We start from the raw sequence: 19,859 nt of genomic DNA, 5'->3' as shown, positions 1-19,859 counted from the left end.
CACAAGCAATTGGAGATGCAAGATTAAATAATCCCTACTATCCCAAGTAATATCTGGGACCCTCTTGCAGACCAGGATAAGACAACTGTCCCTTCAGTTTTAACAATCACACAGATCACTGGACAGAAAGATCACTAGACACATCACAAATTCAAACGGAATCAATGGAGTATGTACAAACATTGCAATCACAAGATACCAACAAATCGGACAATCAAAAAGAGAGTTAAGGTAGGTCACTCGTCAGCTTTTTGGAAAACTTCACGCAGAACCTATTATTTCAAAACTATTTATCAAAATTCAATTTTTATAACATATTTAATTTCAACAATGTTAATGTTTTAACTTTCAACGAAAAAAACTGCTCAAAAAGCTACAAAAAAGCAAGATTTGTGAGGGACTATTTTTTGTGGTGGAAGGATTCTGCAATCTGCACATTCATTAAATTTAATATCTTGGAACTTTAGCCTCACGTACTTTTACTCGAAGAATATTTTCCATTATGATATTGCAAGGAATATTTAATATAGGTCTTAATTTATATTTTTAGAACAAGTTTTACACCTTCCTTCAACAAACTGCCAGAAAAATGAAGATATGTCATATAAGTCAATATAAAATTTACACCATTTTTTGCCTGAAAATCACATATTTTGACCAATATTTCAAAATTAACATCACTGACCCCAACTTTTTCTTTCATTGTTTTAAAGTACTCGATACTTGTGACTGTTTTTTGTTGCCGAAAAATGAAGATACATGTAAGTTAAAGAAATCAAGATCAAATTTTCACTTTTTTTGCCTGAAAATCACATATTTTGACCAATATTTCAAAACCAACATCACTGACTTCAACTTTTTCTGACTGATCACAAACAAGACAAATAAACACAAATATAACCAACAACATGTAAATAAGTGATTTGTTTTGCATACCTTTGTAGGAACTGAGGCTATGGCCTCTTCATCATTCAAAATAGACTGGAGAACCCAATTATCCCCATTTTCAGCATATATTCTGTAACATCTCAGACAAAATGAGGCAAAATTTGTGTGGGGTAAAATAATTTACCAGACCGCCGAGTATTATCTGACTCAAAATCCTGAAATATCTGACAGCGCGGAGTATCAGAGCATCGGTCAGAAGAGGTATGCATCCTTCCAAGCTATAGGACGTGATGGTGTTACACCATGTGTAACTAAATTAAAACAATTCCATTTTTGCTTCTTCTTTCAATAAAAGTTTTCTGGAGAAAAAAAAAGATGAAAAGGATGAAGAAATAACAATAGCAGACTACAAAAACGTGATAATGAAATTAAAAAAGAATTTTCTAAAAAAAAAAATCCAAACGATAAAGAATTGAAAGTTACGAGAGAATCACTCAAACCGCATGAAATGTAAATAAAAACAATTCCATTTATGGTTCTTCTTTCAATGAAAAAATCTATCAGGTGGAGTAAGAAAAAAATCAGCAGTTCTTGTGGAAACACCCCCCTGTGAGCCACCAGTCAAGATCTTTAAGGTTTCTGGAAAGAAGATGAAAAGGATATAGTAGAATCAACAACAGCAGACTACGAAAAACATTTAGATGAAATGAAAAAAAAGAATTTTCTAAAAAAAAAAAAACCAACGATAAAGAATTGAAAGTTCTTTTACGAGAGACACCCTCTTATTGTATGAAATGGATAAGAATCTTGGAGAATACAGCCAATTCTAGACAAATTCCCCATTTTTGAATTTGGAAGCTATGTAGGAATTAATTTTTTATAAGGTCTTTCCACCTTTCTGTGGAAAGACCTATTGATTTCCTTGTTTCTTTTTTTCCTTTTCCTTACTTTTCATCATTTTTCCGCCGTGTGATTTTGAGTTTCAAGATTTATCAAAAAGATTTATAGTCCATAAGAATGTACTTCGTAAAAGATTTTTGCAGTTGACCCTGCGTAAATGAACTATGACCCCTTTCGGAGTTGTTACCCGTTTCGCAAAAAAGCTTGTTATCGCTACTCCTTCGAAACCGTTAACCGTAGAGAAATGGAACCTTCACTAATGCCTTCGACTAATTTAGAAGACACTTCAATGTTTCATTGCGAAAGTATTAGGTGACCTGATATCTCTCCTACTTCAAATTTGGCTATTAAGTAGTTCTTCTGAGCATCAAAGAGTCTCTTCAGCTCTTTCTTTCTCTTAAATGCCCATCCTATACTCAGATTTTGTTTCTGCCCACTTGACATCTGTCCTAGTTGGCAAAGATACAATTTTTCTCTCAATTTGACTCTTGTACACTAACTTTGTCCGATCACAAAGGCTTTCTAAATTCTTCATTGCATGGTGTTTCCAAAGATCAAGGTGTAGCATAAGATTTCCATATGTAGTATTTGTGTGTTTTGAAACGACCCCTAATTATTTCTAATGAACATATTATTGCAAATGATGAATATGTATCACATTTTATGTGAATTGTTTTATATCTTAACTAATTATATTTTTACCTAAGTGTAATTTAAAATATTACTGAATTGTCAGCTTTGATATGTATTAATTGTTACCGTTTTAAAAGTTTAACAGAGGAAAGTCGGATTGACACATGTTGTGTAAACATAGACATTTTACGAATTTAAAGCAATATTTAAAGGATATAATCAAATTACTTGTGTAATAATGTCTTCTAAAGGATGATTTCGATGTATATTATTAATTATTTCACTTACTTACGGTAAAATTGCTGTATTCTCCTCTGTACAGTCTGAACTACATCTGTGTTCATTTTTTGTGTATTTGGGTCTAGGTTGACCTTACTTCCGAGTCAATTTCTATATTTACACTTTTAACCTCATTAATATTCATTGGATGTCAATTTCAAAGAATACCGACTTATATTGTGAAACGGGTATGTAATTATTGTTTATGTATGAAATATATATGTAAAGAGGTATTAATTGTAGAATTATTTGCAGTAATAATTATGTTTTTCTCTGAGAACTATTTTTCGTATACATTTTTTCCGTATTTTCCGTATGGATCTATACGAATTCGTATGGAATCGGAGTGTGATTTGTCTTACGGAATATAAATACGAGAATTTCTGTAAATCCGAGTTAGTCTGCTTCTTTGGATTTTCTGAAACGTAGGGCATATTTCGACTGTCTTTTAAATTTAAACGTTTGAGGTAAAACTCTTTAAGTTTTAATTGATTATTATAACTTGAAATTAATTAACAAATTCATTTATTTATCTTTGGCAATTTGCTAGTTATTTTACTCTGAAATTTTGGTTTTAGTCACATATCTTGATTATTTTAGTCACATATCTTGATTATTTCAGGATCCGACTTTTCCAATTTTTCTTTTAAATAATTTATAGAGAAATTACTTAATTAATAATTAATTCTTCAGGGGATCACACAATCTTGATTATTTCAAGATCAGATTTCTGAGTGAATATTTCTAAAACCTTGTTTGACAAATCACATTTGCCGTTCTGACAATTTATAAAAATAATAACTTAATTAGTAGTAAAGTCGCATATCTGGATTATTTCTGGATCTGACTTATTCCTTGATTTATTATTGGGGTTTGGATTAAACAGCTTGGAAACTGTAAAATTTGGATAAATTATTTTTGTTCAGTTGTAGGTATTTTTTTTATATACCTTCTTGTTGAGTCTTACGTGTATTATTCAGAATAAAATTTTGTATTTGGAAGCAGATTCACTAAATTCATGAAACTTAACTTTTGAGTTTAGTGTTATTGACTCAGTGTGTAAAAGGGGATTTAACTCCTGTCTTATAGAACCACTACAGCGTTACAATTTTTGGTGTCAGAAGTGGGATCCACAAATTTTAGGAGTGGATCCAGAGATACGAACTCATCTTTAGAATTGGTTCTTTAATATTTAACCACTGAGTCATGTATACCAGACGTCAAGCAGCTCTTCATGGAGAGGAAAATAGAAATATGACAGAGGATGGAATGAATAAACTAGAGACACAGGAAATTATCAATGTGGCACCAAAGCCAACAACCCATGAGATACATTACCTCACTGAAACAAGTGATGTGGAGAACTTAACAGAATCGGAAGATGACCAAGTAGTCAATGATTACATATGCCCCACACATGAAAGGGTACTTTCCCCACAGATTATAGTACAGACTCCGCACAAAGTTGCAAGCTTAGGCTTGAGTCCCACTTATCCTTTTACAAACCGTAATCACACAACTTGTACTAAAACTGGTCCAGGTAATGTCCCATATCAGAGTCAAATGACTTCTTTGGCTGAGGGAGATCACTCAAGTCAAAAGGGTGAGTTAGGAAATATGAATGAAAATTTAATTCGCAGTCTTAGTCATGTTATCCATGGAGCTTTCAACAGAATGACAGAAGATCTAGGTAAGGTTGTAAGTAACACAAACCAAGTCAACCAAGGAAAGCATACTAAAAAGGATCAAGTCACTATCAATGAAGGTAGTATAATTGACAGTCTCAGCCAAACAATCCATAGCGCCTTCCATAGGATGACAGGTGATTTAGGTAAGATCCTTAGCAATACCAACCAGGACAGTCAAGCCAGTCAAGAAAGAGAAACCAGCGAAGATGATCAAGGACTCAGAGGGAGGAGTAAAATCCGAAGGAAACCTACATCAGGCTGCAGAGTTAACAGAAAGACATCAAGGATGAGGTTACCATTAGCCGCTGGTTATACTACCACTGAACTTGATGAGGACTCGGACACTGATGATGGAAAAACAGCACGGTCAAGTGGATCCATGTCAACCCCAAAGGTATTTGGTGACAGGAATTCCAGTCATTCAGTAAAACTTCCAGCCTTTAAAGGAGAGTCTGATGAGAAGTGGAAAGCTTATATAAACAGGTTTGAGGCAGTAGCTCAACACAATGGTTGGACAAAGAAAAATTAGGTCAGCTGTTGCCAAGGTTACAAGGTCTTGCAGGTGAGTTTGTGTTTGAGGAACTTGGACCAACCATTTTGTCCAATTATACGAAACTCCTCAAAGAATTAGAAAGTCGTTTTGGTATTATTGAGACCAACAAGACCTATCAGACTAAATTTCGACGCAGAGACCAGAAAAATGGAGAATCTGTACAGGATTATGCTGTTGAACTTAAGAGCCTATACAATAAGGCATATCCAGATAGGGGTAACAAGACAAAACAAGAGGACTTAGTTTCCAGATTTTTGCTTGGTTTATCAAGTGAGAAAGCTCGCTTACATGTAGAATTGAACCGGGATCCTTTAACTATTGAAGAGGCTACGGAGTATGTCATTGAGTATGAGGAAGCTACTAGATACCCTAGAGCAGATGACGAGCGAAATTATGCCCCTCATAAAGGACCTGTGAGACAAGTGTTCAGTAGTAACTAGTAAGAATCAATCTTCACAAGGAGAAATTTCTTACAAGGATAGCAAAACCCATACAAAAAATTGGAATAAAACAGGACAACACACAGAACCCAAAGGGAAGAGCCCCTCTAGTAAGTTAGATAAACAAGGTCAAAAGGGATCTGAGTCAGATTTTATAACAAAAACTTAAAACCAAGAAGTTTTAACTGCAGTTCAGCCCAACAGTGGAAGTCAAGTGCAACGGCCCAGGAAACCTTTAATTTGCTTTAGATGCGGTGAGCAAGGGCACTTTGCCAGAAACTGCTCCAGTGAGAAAAAGCAAGAAGTGATGCATGATAACGCACCATTAAATCCTGGTGCAAATGTCTTCAAGCCTTCGTTAAACTAAATCGGGTCAGCTCTGTTGGCCGAGAGATGACCCAGTGGAATTTTGAAAATGGCCCAACTCTTGATTGCTCTATTAATATTGACAACAATTATCCTATTTCTAGTCAAAAGAAAACAGAGGACAACCCTGGTGCTGAAGGAAAAGGTTCTACAAATATCATGACGGTGGATAGGTGTAACACAAACTTGGACAAACTTCATACTGCTGAACAGCAGCTGAATTTATTGTTCGGAGTGGAGCCGGATGGGGTGGTACCGGATTTTGAAAGCCATGGATTCAGTCAGGAAGACTGGGGGATGGTACCTGGAATTGCGAGTCTTGGACACAGTCAGGTAGACTGTGGGGTGGTACCTGGAATAGCAAGTCATAGATTCAGTCAGGAAGACTGGGGGGTGGATCCAAATTCTGAATCCCTTGATAGTAGTCAGGTAGACTGCTGGGATGGTACATGTAACCTGGGAGATAGTCAGGTGGACTGCCCAGCGTTAAACAGGTTGGGCACAGCCTACCAAATGGTACTTTATCCCCCGTTTGGTAGATAATCTACCATATCGGTAACGAATTTTACTAACCAAATGGGGGACTTTTTTATTCTATTGAAATTTTTATTAAAATAAAACAAAAGCGCATTTATTCAGGCAATGGGGGTTTTCAATGAACATATTCCTCGTACAATTAACATAAATCGGTCGAATTTCTATGTGTAATTTCTCCGTAACCTCGTAAAAACAATACCCGTAGTTGTCTGTAACAGCCGAACTTCTTGATCAAACGATCAAGAAAATCTTTATTGTGTCTAGTTGGATAAAAATCCAATTTTATACAGTGATTTAACTCTTGATGAGTTAACTTTCAATCTCTTTTTGGATCTTCGTCAATGTTTATCTCCATAAAATCCTGTTAAACACGAGCTCCTCATGCCTTACCGGTATGGTGGGCATTTCCTGCTATAAAGTTAATTTTTTCCAGAGTTGTACGTAATATTTGTTGTTATTTTTCTTTTAGAATGAAGTTGCAGATTCCATGCGATCTTTTGGGGTTTAATATGCATATTACTGGTGAATTTAATAAATTCGAAAAATAATATTCAATAAAAGATGTACAAAATGACTTTTGCCATTATTCTTGTTTTTGTTCCAAGTACATCGTTTTAAAACAATAATTATGTCATACTATAACTGCATTTACTATTTCTATTAAGAACAAAGCCATTGTGTTCAAAATAAAAAGAAATAAAGGCAAAACTTATTTTTCATCTGATTTCCTAGTTGAAAATTAATACAAATGTGCCTCCGTAGTTAAATCCGACTTTTCATCAGGTTTAAAAAAGATCATCGTTTTGATTGGTTTGCACTAATTGATTGGTTGCCCGGATAATCGAAATAGAAAGTAAAGGACATGATTGACAGGTGCAGCATCGTTGGAGAAGGAGAGAATTTTCTTTTAAAGTAAAAAACGGAGAAACATTGCACTTGTTTACATAAGCTACGTTTTTTGTCAAATTTTTGAACGACTCTGCGCAAAAAATTGCACATAGAATTTTTGATTTTTTTCACCCAGAACACCGATAAATATCTATATTTTATTCCACATGGTTTAAAATTATGCGAAATTCCACTCCACTCTATGAAATTAAACACAACCAATTTTGTCCCCCATTTGGTTAGTAAAATTCGTTACCGATATGGTAGATTATCTACCAAACGGGGGATATAGTACCATTTGGTAGGCTGTGCCCAACCTGTTAAATGTAAATGCAGGTCAGGTAAACTGCAATTCATTTTTGTTTGATAATCCAAGTTTGAGTCTGTTGCAGATGAAATCCACAGGTGTGGTCAGGAAGATTCCTGTAGACCAGTACAGGATGAATGTACTAATTCTGAAGATCTTCAGCACATTGGTTCCTCTCTTGAATACATCCTCAGGCAGATAAATGGGAGTCCTGGCATATATATAAGTGGTTCCGTACAGGGTACTGGTGTAGAAATAGAATGGACCACTGACACAGGAGCCACAAGGTCAATCATATCTAAAAGGATTTTTGAGAGAATCCCCAGAGAATCAAGACCACAACTAAAACAGTCAAATTCATTAACTAGTGTTAATGGGGATCCCTTGAATGAGTTGGATAAAGCCATTTTTGAGATTCAACTGGGCCACGTTAAGTTCACAGAGGAATTTATTGTGGCTGAAATTCAGGATGAAGCTCTTTTAGGATTAGATGTTTTATTAAAAGAAGAAAATGGACCTGTTAAAATAGAATTACATAAAATTTCATTACTTTCAGAGGAAATAAAATCAAAGTCAGGCAACTGACAGAAAAAAACTAGAAGGGTCTGAGCTGCAGAGAATTTTACAATTCCTGCATACAGTGAGCAATTAATTGATTTTTTTGTTGACAGGTTTGAAAGTGACGAGAGTTTACCTTACTATGTATTTTGTATTAAACCTTCGGAAGACTTCAACAATAGATTTTCTCTTCTGATGGCGTCATGTTTGACACACTTAGAAAATAAAGTTTGTGCAAAGATAAGGGTAATGAATCCCTTCAAGACAGATGTTATTATCAAACAAGATGAAATTTTAGGGGAAGCTGAACTTGTAGATCCTCAAAATGTAGAAGTGATATTGTCTTCAGAAAGCCTCTCTGAACAAAGTCACCAGCCAACTAGAAGGATACAGTTGACTGAAAACTCCCAAAAGGGGAATAACTCTTCTCAATTTAGCAATAATAAGGGGGGTGGAAATTCCAATGTACAACTGTACCTGTTTATCTTACAGAATTATATATCAGAGCTACCTAAGACAGAACCCTTGATGAAAGGAAGAAAATATCGGATCTTCTTTGTAGATTTCAATCTACTTTTTCAAGGAATGATACAGACTTAGGAATCACCAATTTAGTACAACACGAGATTGACACAGGGGATGCTAGGCCTATTAAACAACCTCCTCGGCGTGTGCCACTGGCTTGCGGAGGAAGAGCGGAAAGTTGTGCAGCAAATGGAGGCGCAGTGTATAATTAGAAAATCCAGCTCACCTTGGGCGAGTCCCATTGTTTTAGTTAGGAAAAAGAATGGTAAAACTAGATGCTGTATTGACTACAGAAGACTCAACATTGTTACTCGACAAAATGCGTTTCCTCTCCCTAGGGTTCAGGACTGTTTAGATACAGTCAGGGAATCTGTTTATTTTTCAACCTTTGACTTAACATCAGGCTACCATCAAGTCCCTGTGAAGGATAGAGACATCCCTAAAACTGCATTCATCACAAAATATGGATTCTATGAATTTACGACCATGCCAATGGGTCTAAGCACAGCATGTGCTACCTTTCAAAGACTCATGGAGCTCATATTACAAGGTCTTAATTGGCAAACTTGCATTATTTATCTTGATGATATTGTAGTATTTGGTTCTTCTTTTCAGGAACATCTACAAAGAGTAGAAGATGTATTATCAAGAATACGGGACTCGGGAATGAAGCTGAAACCTGAGAAATGCAATCTTTTCAAAACTCAAGTAACCTTTCTAGGACACGTTGTCTCATCTGAGGGAATACTCCCAAATCCAGAAAATATTTCTAAGATTTTACAATGGCCTCGACCTACTTCTGTCACAGAAGTTAGACAATTACTGGGGATGGGGAGTTATTATCGGAAATTTATAAAGGACTTTGCTCAGTTGGTGAAACCTTTGGTCGAGTTAACTAAGAAGGGGAGACAATTCATATGGACAGATGAATGTGAAGGTGTCTTTCTCAAACTTAAAGATTGTTTCTCTACACCAGATATACTTGCTTATCCATTAGACGAAGGAGAATACATTTTGGATACAGACGCTGGTGATGTGGCAATTGGAGGTGTCCTGTCACAAATTCAAAATGGAACTGAGAGGGTCATAGCATATGGGAGTCGGTCTTTAAACAAATCAGAAAAAAAAATTATTGTATTACGGACAAAGAATTACTTGCTCTAAGATATTTTGTAGAGTATTTCAGACAGTATTTGCTAGGATAGATTTACAGTGCGAACTGACCATCAGGCACTTGTCTGGTTATTCAAACTCAGGGAACCTAAAGGGCGTATTGCCCGCTGGTTAGAAATTCTTTCTTACTTTAATTTTTCAGTTCAATATCGCCCAGGTCACAAGCATGGGAATGCGGATGCTATGAGCAGAGGTGAGAACCCTACAGACTGTACTTGTCCTGAAACTGATAGTTTGGAGTATTTAAAATGTGGCCCCTGTAGTAAAATGTGTAAAGAGAGCTTCAGAGAAGCAGAGTTCTTTCTTGCAGGTTCCTTTTGAAATGGCCCCCAAGGATACTGTCCAAGCAACCTCTCTACAATCCACGACAGAAATAACTAGAGCTGTAAAGACTAGGAATGAAAGAAATAAAACTACTGTAGGATATTCTCCTATGTGGGAGAAATACACTAAAGAATAGATAAAGAAGGCACAGTTAGATGACCCCGATATTGGTCAGGTGTATGTATGGGTCGAAAACAAAAGACGACCAGAAGCATCCGAGATAGGCAAGGAGTCTAGAGCCATTCGTTATTACTGGCATATATTTGATTTATTAAAAATTCAACAGGGTCTTCTAGTAAAAGAATTTCACAGGAAAGACAACTCTGGGTTTCATTTACAGTTGGTGACTCCAAAAACCTTTAGGAAAGCGGCAATGACCTTGGCCCATGATAACCTCTTGAGTGGACATTTAGGTAGAAAGAAAACCCAAGAGAGAGTCTCAAGAAACTTCTTTTGGTTTGAAATGAGGGAAGACATTAGTGCTCATGTATCAAGCTGCAAGATTTGTGAAAGCAACAGAAAACCATACCACACTCCCAAAGCCAAGTTAGGTGATATGACAGTGAGCTCTCCTCTAGACAGACTCTCTACGGACATTTTGGGACCTCTTCCAGAAACGCCTAGAGGGAATAAATATATTTTAACTGCAACGGACCACTTCACTAACTGGGTGGAAATATTTCCTATTCCAGATTTGACAGCTGCTACTACTGCACGAGTTTTACTTAATGAAGTTATTAGTCGCTATGGGTGTCCCGACACAATATTGTCAGACCAAGGTCTTAATATGAGAGTCAAATTTTCCATGAGTTATGTGAGCTTCTTGAAATAAAGAAGACTAGAACGACACCTAGGCATCCCCAATGTAATGGGAAGACTGAACGATTCAATAGGACATTAATTAAAATGATAAAAAGTTTCATTAAGGATGATAAAACAGAATGGGATCTTTATTTGGGATGTTTGGGATCTGCGTACAGATCAAGTATACATGAGTCTACTGGTTTTACCCCTAACCTTCTTATGTTAGAAAGAGAAGTCAGAATCCCCTCGGAAATCATATTTGGTTCAAAAACTTTGAACCAGGATGACTCTTTTTCCAACTATGGTTTGTATGTAGTAAAACTCAGGGAAAATTTGCAGCAATCTCACCAAATTGCCAGAAAACACTTGCAGAGCTCCCACTGTAGACAGAGAGATTTCTACAATGTAAAGTCACGAATAAATACAATAAAGGTGACAAAGTATGGTGCCTTAATGAAGGACAGAAAGATGGCAAATTAGGCAACTTGTATTGGGGTCCTTGCACGGTAGAACAGCGGCTGTCCGATCTCACCTATAGAATCAGAAACCCAAAGAATGAATCGTCTAAAATAGTACACCACGATAAAATAAAACCTTATTTATAAATGAAGCAATGAAACTACTTGATATTTACCAGGTTATAAAATTTAATAAGTGTTGATTCTCTTTCCAGTTGTAGTAAAGGTGGATCATTTTGTAAGCCAGCCTCTGCATATGGTCAGGCTTAATTCCTGTATAGTCCCAAGGGACATTGTTCTTCTTAAAAAAAAAATAAAATAAAATAAAATAAAATATTTGTATATATGTGAAATATAAAGGAAAGAAGGAAAAAGACTTTTCATCTGGTTGCCTATCGTTGGGTTTTGACCGAGTGGATTTTATGACGTCTGTGAAGAATGAGGATTGTTGCATGGTCGTATCATGTACTGTCGGCTTCTCTATAGATTTCTTCTCATTAGAATGTACTTGAAACATTTTGCCATCGGACGATTATATTAAATAAAATATTATTAAACTATCATCCTGTTGGAATTTTGTTTTAATCTTCCTTGGCCACTGTTTGTGAGATTAGGAGTTATCTGATAACTCTAAGGAGATCTGCAGAGAAGAGGAATATCAGAAGAATGCTGGCTACTAGTTCCTATATTTAAATATTCAAGTCTCAACAAGATGGGAAATATTATTTTTTTTTTAGCGGAATACTTTAACATAACCATTCAGTCGGGTTTCTGTGGGAAGGGACCAGACACCGTTCTACTGCTCACTTTGCCACTTTATAACAGAGGAGAAGGAAAAGTTGGTGGCGCACGTGAAAAACTACGCAAAGCATAAAGAAGCATTAAAGTCATTGAGGGAAAGAGGATTGCCAGAAGATAACTACCTCAGGGAGAACCCCAATGCTGTCCATTTGATTGAAGGAAATCACTATAATAGATTAAGCAGGGAGGCCTCCAGAGACCTTTGGGCAAAAACATACAAGCCGAACACCAACTCAAGACCTCCGGTAGTAGAGACACCAAGTATTCCAGCCGTGGAGCCTGCCCTACCTGCAGAGGAGGCCAGGGTTGACCTTCCAGCAATAACTACTACTCTTAACTTTGACGACCTAATAGATGAAGATTTCAATTTTCTGGATAGTTATCTGGGAATAAGTACGCCAGTCGCAGCGCCTGCAGTCGAAAAACCTGCAACGGCACTAGCTCCCAGAAAAGTCGATGTGAAGAGGAAGAGAGAAGACAGGTCAAGTGACAGCAGCGACAAGAGTGATAGCAGCGATAGTAGTGATAGCAGTGATGAGGAAGAAGACGCAGAGAAAGAGACAGTGAAGACCAGGCAGATGAAGGGAGAGCAGGCAGAGAAAGAGACAGAGAAGACAAGGCAGATGGAGAAGGGAGAGCACGCAGAGAAAGAAACAGAGAAGACAAGGCAGATGGAGAAGGGTGAGCACGCAGAGAAAGAGACAGAGAAGACAAGGCAGATGGAGAAGGGAGAGCGCGCAGAGACAGAGAAGCAATCAGAGGAGGAGAAGAACAGTAGGCCTGGCAGAGTTATCAATCAGGTATTACCAGAGCTGGAAAAGATGAACCAAAACCTTTTTTTGATATATGCAGCAGTCAACGCCATAAACGATCAAATGAAGTCACAAAATGATTTATTACGACAATTTATTGAGAGGGGAGGAAGGGAGACAAATTCAAGAAATAGGGAAGGGAGTCCTGAAAGAAGGCGAGATAGGTCACCAGTAAGGAGAAGTAGCCCGAGGAAGTATTACAGGGGAGGATCGAGGTTTGGATTCAGAAAATAATTAATTCACAAAATCATTAAAAATATGTTAATGTTGTACACCGGTATATGTTTTGTTAATGTTTTAATTCTTCACGGGGACATGAAGCTTTTCACGAGAGGAGTAGTGTAGTATTTGTGTGTTTTGAAACGACCCCTAATTATTTCTAATGAACATATTATTGCAAATGATGAATATGTATCACATTTTATGTGAATTGTTTTATATCTTAACTAATTATATTTTTACCTAAGTGTTATTTAAAATTTTACTGAATTGTCAGCTTTGATATGTATTAATTGTTACCGTTTTAAAAGTTTAACAGAGGAAAGTCGGATTAACACCAGTTGTGTAGACATATACATTTTACGAATTTAAAGCAATATTTAAAGGATAGAGTCAAATTACTTATGTAATAATGTCTTCTAAAGGATGATTTCGATGTATATTATTAATTATTTCACTTACTTACGGTAAAATTGCTGTATTCTCCTCTGTACAGTCTGTACTACATTTGTGTTCTATTTTTGTGTATTTTGGTCTTGGTTAACCTTTGACTTCCGGGTCAATTCCTATATTTACACTTTTAACCTCATTAATATTCATTGGATGTCAATTTCAAAGAATACCGACTTATATTGTGAAACGGGTATGTAATTATTGTTTATGTATGAAATATTATGTAAAGAGGTATCAATTGTAGAATTATTTGCAGTAATAATTATGTTTTTATCTGAGAACTATTTTTCGTATACATTTTTCCGTATGGATCTATACGAATTCGTATGGAATCGGAGTGTGATTTGTCTTACGGAATATAAATACGAGAATTTCTGTAAATCCGAGTTAGTCTGCTTCTTTGGATTTTTTGAAACGTAGGGCATATTTCGGCTGTCTTATAAATTTAAACGTTTGAGGTAAAGCTCTTTAAGTTTTAATAGGTTATTATAACTTGAAATTAATTAACAAATTCATTTATATATCTTTGGCAATTTGCTAGTTATTTTACTCTGAAATTTTGGGTTTAGTCACATATCTTGATTATTTCAGGATCCGACTTTACCAATTTTTCTTTTAAATAATTTATAGAGAAATTACTTAATTAATAATTAATTCTTCAGGGGATCACATATCTTGATTATTTTAAGATCAGATTTCTGAGTGAATATTTCTAAAACCTTGTTTGACAAATCACATTTGCCGTTCTGACAATTTATAAAAATAATAACTTAATTAGTAGTAAAGTCGCATATCTGGATTATTTCTGGATCTGACTTATTCCTTGATTTATTATTGGGGTTTGGATTAAAACAGCTTGGAAATTGTAAAATTTGGATAAATTATTTTTGTTCAGTTGTAGGTATTTTTTTTTTATATATACCTTCTTGTTGAGACTTACGTGTATTATTCATAATAAAAGTTTGTATTTGGAAGCAGATTCAATAAATTCATGAAACTTAAATTTCGTTTAGTGTTATTGACTCAGTGTTTAAAAGGGGATTTAACTCCTGTCTTATAGAACCACTACAGCGTTACACATATTTTGAAGGTGTTGAACAACAATTGCTATCTGGGCAACTATACAATGCACAGTCTTCTTGAGTTGATGAAAGTACCAATGTGTCCTGTGACTCAACATCTTCTGCAATCTCATCTTCAACTGCATTTTCTTCTTCATTGTCTTGTAAAGATGATTGTGGGTGTGCTAGAGAAATACACCTCGGTTCACTTCTGGTTTCTATCATTTCCATAATCATATTCAAAGTTGTTCAGACTCATAATGTCTTTTATTTTCAGAGAAGGATACCTCTGACATTATTATACTCGCTCTCCGAAGGAGAGGGGAGTATACTGTTTTAACCTTGTGTGTCTGTCTGTGTGTCCGTGTGTCTGTCCGTAACAAATTTTCGTCGCAGTTTTCTCATTCTATACGGTGGGATACATTTTTGTTCAAATCCGATGTAACTTCCCTTTTGTCTGTGTCTGTCCTTTTTCTCAGCAACTACTCATCGCAGATGCTTGAAATTTTAACTAAATCTTCTCTAACGCATGCCATATGGTGGGATACATGTTTGTTCAAATCCGATGTCAACTTCCTGTTTGTCTATGCGTTTGTCCATTTCATCCATAACAATTTTTCTTAGCAGTTTTCTCAGAGGTACACATCACAGATGCTTGAAATTTTAACAAAGTCTGAGGCGTGCTAAACATTGGGATACATTTTTGTTCAAATCCGATGTCAACTTCCTGTTTGTCTGTGCGACTGTCCGTTTCATACATTACAAATTTTTGTCACAGTTTTCTCAGCAACCACTCATCGCAGATGCTTGAAATTTTAACATAATTTTCCCTAAGGCATACCATACGGTGGGATACATTTTTACTCAAATCCGATGTCAACTTCCTGTTTGTCTGTGCGTCTGTCCGTTTCATACATAACAAATTTTCGTCGCAGTTTCCTCTTCAGCTATTCATAGCAGATGCTTAATTTTAGTGCACTCTTTGTCGAGGCATGCCATATGGTGGGATTAATTTTGATATGAATCTGATGTCAACGTCAAATTTTTCTTTGCATCTGTAATTGAACTTGTGTATATTAACATGATAGTGTTTATTTACATCAGAGCGGGGGTATTACTAGTAAGCATTGGCTCACAGATTTCTTGTTTGGGCAATGGATAAATTAGGCATATTACTTCTCTCCACAGCCTTCAAAAATTCTGTTGCTGTTCGAACATCATTGCCCTCGTTAACATATTTCGTATTGCAGACTTAATGTGTGCCGCTCTTCTGTCACAGATTGACTTGCCACCTTGTGGATCTGCAAAGTCTAGTCGTTTTACTTGTATACCAGTTCTCTCATTCATATCTGCGTTACTAGAAATGCACATATGCCCATGGAAACAACAAGCATTATCCGACCTGACATATGCGTCGGTAATTTGTGGATATTTTGACTTCATGATGTTCAAAGTATCCTCCAACATTGCATTTGATGTTTGTGCGTCTTGAGTAGCATTGTCAAATACATGAATTATTGTACGGAAAATAATTCATTCTTTTCAAACGATGTCCCATTTCCTTGCAGTTGACTTGTTGCAACAGAAATATACCAGTTGAGACCACATATCCCAAACCATTTTGATTGTGATTACTTGAAACAAAAAATAATTAGATTCTGAATAAACAAACAAACTGGGATCAGTTTAGTGCTGACGAGTTCAAAAGTTAATAAGGTTTTTCATTTAGCCATCACTTATTTATCAAGATACCCTAAAACCTTGAAAGTAAGCCACGGCTTATTTTAAGTTTTGGTAAGAAAGTGTGGGCTTATTTTCAAAACCGTCTTATTTTCAAATCTCGACTTATTATCAATACAAATGCTAATAATATAAATATGATTAATCATGGCCTTGCTGTTTTTGTTAAGAATATTTTTAATATTCTAATGTTAAATTTTGACAACCCAATGTGGCCCCATCCTATCACCAGAGGTCAATACTTGAACAAACTACAATCTACACTACTTGAGGATGTTTCTACATCAGTATGATTAAATAAAACTTTGCTGTTCTTATGCATGTTACACATTTTATATGGGGCCCTAATGACAACAATAGACTTATTGAAAAACAAGTCCTTTGATTTGAAAAAAACAACAACTCAGTTTTGACAGGTTAAGCTATACACTATACAGTAAAACTCGTTTAGTACAAACACGGATACTGCGAACTTACGAATATAGCGAAGTTATCTTGGATCCCCAGCTATTTGAATTTAACGAATTCCTTATACGGATACGAAGTACACAAAAGTCATGTATTACGGATATAGCATACTACTTTCAGAGGTCCCAGTGACTTCGTTATAACATAGTTTTACTGTATAAATTTCAGCTACCTGTAAACCAATAAAATAAATTTCATAGCCCAGTCCCTCTCGATGAACACTTCATGTTCTTTCAAATTCTCTCGTTTCATGCTACTGGGATTTTTTTAGGGTCTCTCAGGGGCTGAAATTCGGCCCCATTCCCAATGCTGAAAAGTGCATGTTTTTCCCAAAATTATACCTTAAAATTCCCAATATGAAAAAAAGTATTAAGTTGTAAATTATTAAAATAAAATAATGAAAAACAAGTGTTATGTTCCATATGTTCGATGTACGAGCCATCCGAGAAGTCATTTGGAATAGTACGAATGTTTTTAAAGCGGGATCGATGTTTAAAAATTAAAGTCGGGATCGTTATTTAATAAGTTAATATGCACCATGGCAGTCTCTAGAGTTTGCCTCGGACGGTAATTTTCAGACTGGGTTGAATCGCTTTTGAGTCTTATTCCTATAAACTGGTCAATCAGTACCGATTAATCACTCATCAGGAACAAACCTATCAAATTTTATTTTTAACGAACTTTTTAAATAAAGGTAAAAAAGATGACAACGTATAAATATGTTCGTTTACAATTTTATCATACTCTGCAGCTTTGCCATTTTTAAGCTTCTGAACTTCAACAGCCGCTATTATTTCATATCAGTAAAGCTGATCGAAGCCAGTTCCATACAATTAAAGATAAAAAAAGATGAAATAGTTGACTTTTGCTTGTTTTTTCCTTTTTATTAGTATGAAGACATTTTTCCCAATTTCAACCAAATATCGCTATTTTTCCCAATCTTAACGGCCCAGGGTAAAAAAAAATCCCTGTGCTATGCGCCAAGTCCTGGTTGTACGTCCTAAGAATGTGCATTTTCCACTCTTTAATAGCTTCAACACTCTGTTAAAAAACCTGATTGTTAAGGGTTTACCAATGACATAATTGTTAAAGGTTTGTTTTTGATAAGGGAGTTATCCAGAATTGGAAACTATTCCATTGAAAATAAAAGTGAGGAATTGTAAATTTAAAAACAAAAAAGATGTGCTTGTGAAACACTATGTACCTGGCAGCAACATGATATAGGATCTGTGACCTGCAATAAAGGAAAACCATTCTCTTCACAAAACTTCAGGTACTGATGGACTACTCTGGTACGTACATTGTTCAGTATGATTTTTAGTACTTCCATCTTTTCCCCTGAGGAAAGCGTCAGGTTCATAATTCCAAAGGGACAATCTGTCATGATTACTGGTGACATAATAAATTCAAAAAAATAGTTTATCTAATGTTCAGTAAGAGTCTCCCTCCTTATGCTTTCCTAGTCCGACCATTAAGGCATGCTTTCTAGCAGATGTACATTTGTATTTTGACAAATCTGGAATGAGTTCTCTTATATGAGAGAGAGTTAATTTATGAGCAATAACAGAAAGAATCTTTTATTTTCTATAAGTGATGATAAAACATCTGTTTCCTAACCAGGTGCCAAAACACTCAAGATTTCATGAAAAATTTGCTCAACCTTCCTAATGTAATCATACTTTGTTCTTTCCGATGAGTCTTCCTAGCTACGAGTCAGCGTTCCTTTTATAGGACTAACACTACATGCTTCTATAAAGTTATCCAGTGACTTCTGTTTTTTTTTTTCGAAGGTTCATCCTGGCTACAGCTGGGAGTCCAAATACTTGTCTATGATAATGACCAAGTATATTCACAAGAGATTTCACTTGGAATGAAGGACTGGGAATTCTATTATATTAAGAAATGATTAATCATAATGTAAAGAACAAAATATGTTATAACAGTTAAATAATATTTAAACAGTTCTTAAACCCCTGTCACACCGGGTCTGCGTCCTCACGGCGTCCATAAAAATGCAAAACGCCGAGGTGATCGCAGTAGAGTCTCCTATAGCGCCGTGACAACGCGGCGAGATCTTCTCTGAACGCGGTAGGGACGCCTAGAACGCCAGGGGACGGCGATTACTTTGGGCATGCAGTACGCGCCGTGTGGTCGCGGTCTGATAAGATCGCAATAGAAACGTAGTGTGATCGCCGTAGCAGCGCGGTGACATCTCCGACAACGCTGTCGGAGCTCCGTACGAACGCCGTGAAGACGCACATAATCGCGGCATGAACGCAGTGATTGTAGACTGCGCTTCCACGGAGACCTCACGAAGATGTCGCGGAGTCCTTGGAGATGTCACTGCGTTTCTATCGCGCTTTTACGGAGCTTGTAATGAGATTAATCGTCTTATCTTTTTTTACTGCGATTACACAACGACAACACGGAGTTGTCACTGCGATCGTTGCGCTCCCATGGTGTTTCTACAGCGTCCATTAGCGATCACAATGCGCTTTCACGGCGTTGTTAGCCAACTCACAAAACACTTGAGCAATGTCATCATATTTGATCAGCAATGCGGCATTTTAGAAAAAAAACATATGAGAGAAATTAACACCAGAACTTGCTCTGTTGTTTCACTTTAATTTTGTAGCAACTTTTCAGTGTGTTTATTTTTTTTTACATTCATAATAAAATCAAAGAAAATTTAACAACATATCTGAACCGATAAAATTGAAAAAATCATAAAACTATGAATAATTTAGTACTAAATTATTCAAACAAAACATTTTTAATTATTTAGAACATTTCTTGGTATGATTAGGAGTCTTTTCATCGTGTAACTAGAATCTTTAAACAAAAACGTTTTACATTTCTTCTGAATATATATCAATGGGTATAGAACGCATTGTGAACGTATTGTGAACGCAGCCAGCGCAGTGAGAACGCCGTGAACACGAGAAGAAAACACCTAACACACCGTGAAAACTCCGCGGAAGCGC

The sequence above is a fragment of the Saccostrea cucullata genome, unplaced genomic scaffold (assembly GCF_032062105.1).
Source record: "Saccostrea cucullata isolate Sc308-1 unplaced genomic scaffold, CSIRO_AGI_Scuc_v1 ctg4889, whole genome shotgun sequence".
Lineage (NCBI taxonomy): Eukaryota > Metazoa > Mollusca > Bivalvia > Ostreida > Ostreidae > Saccostrea > Saccostrea cuccullata.
This window is presented reverse-complemented; position numbering follows the sequence as displayed.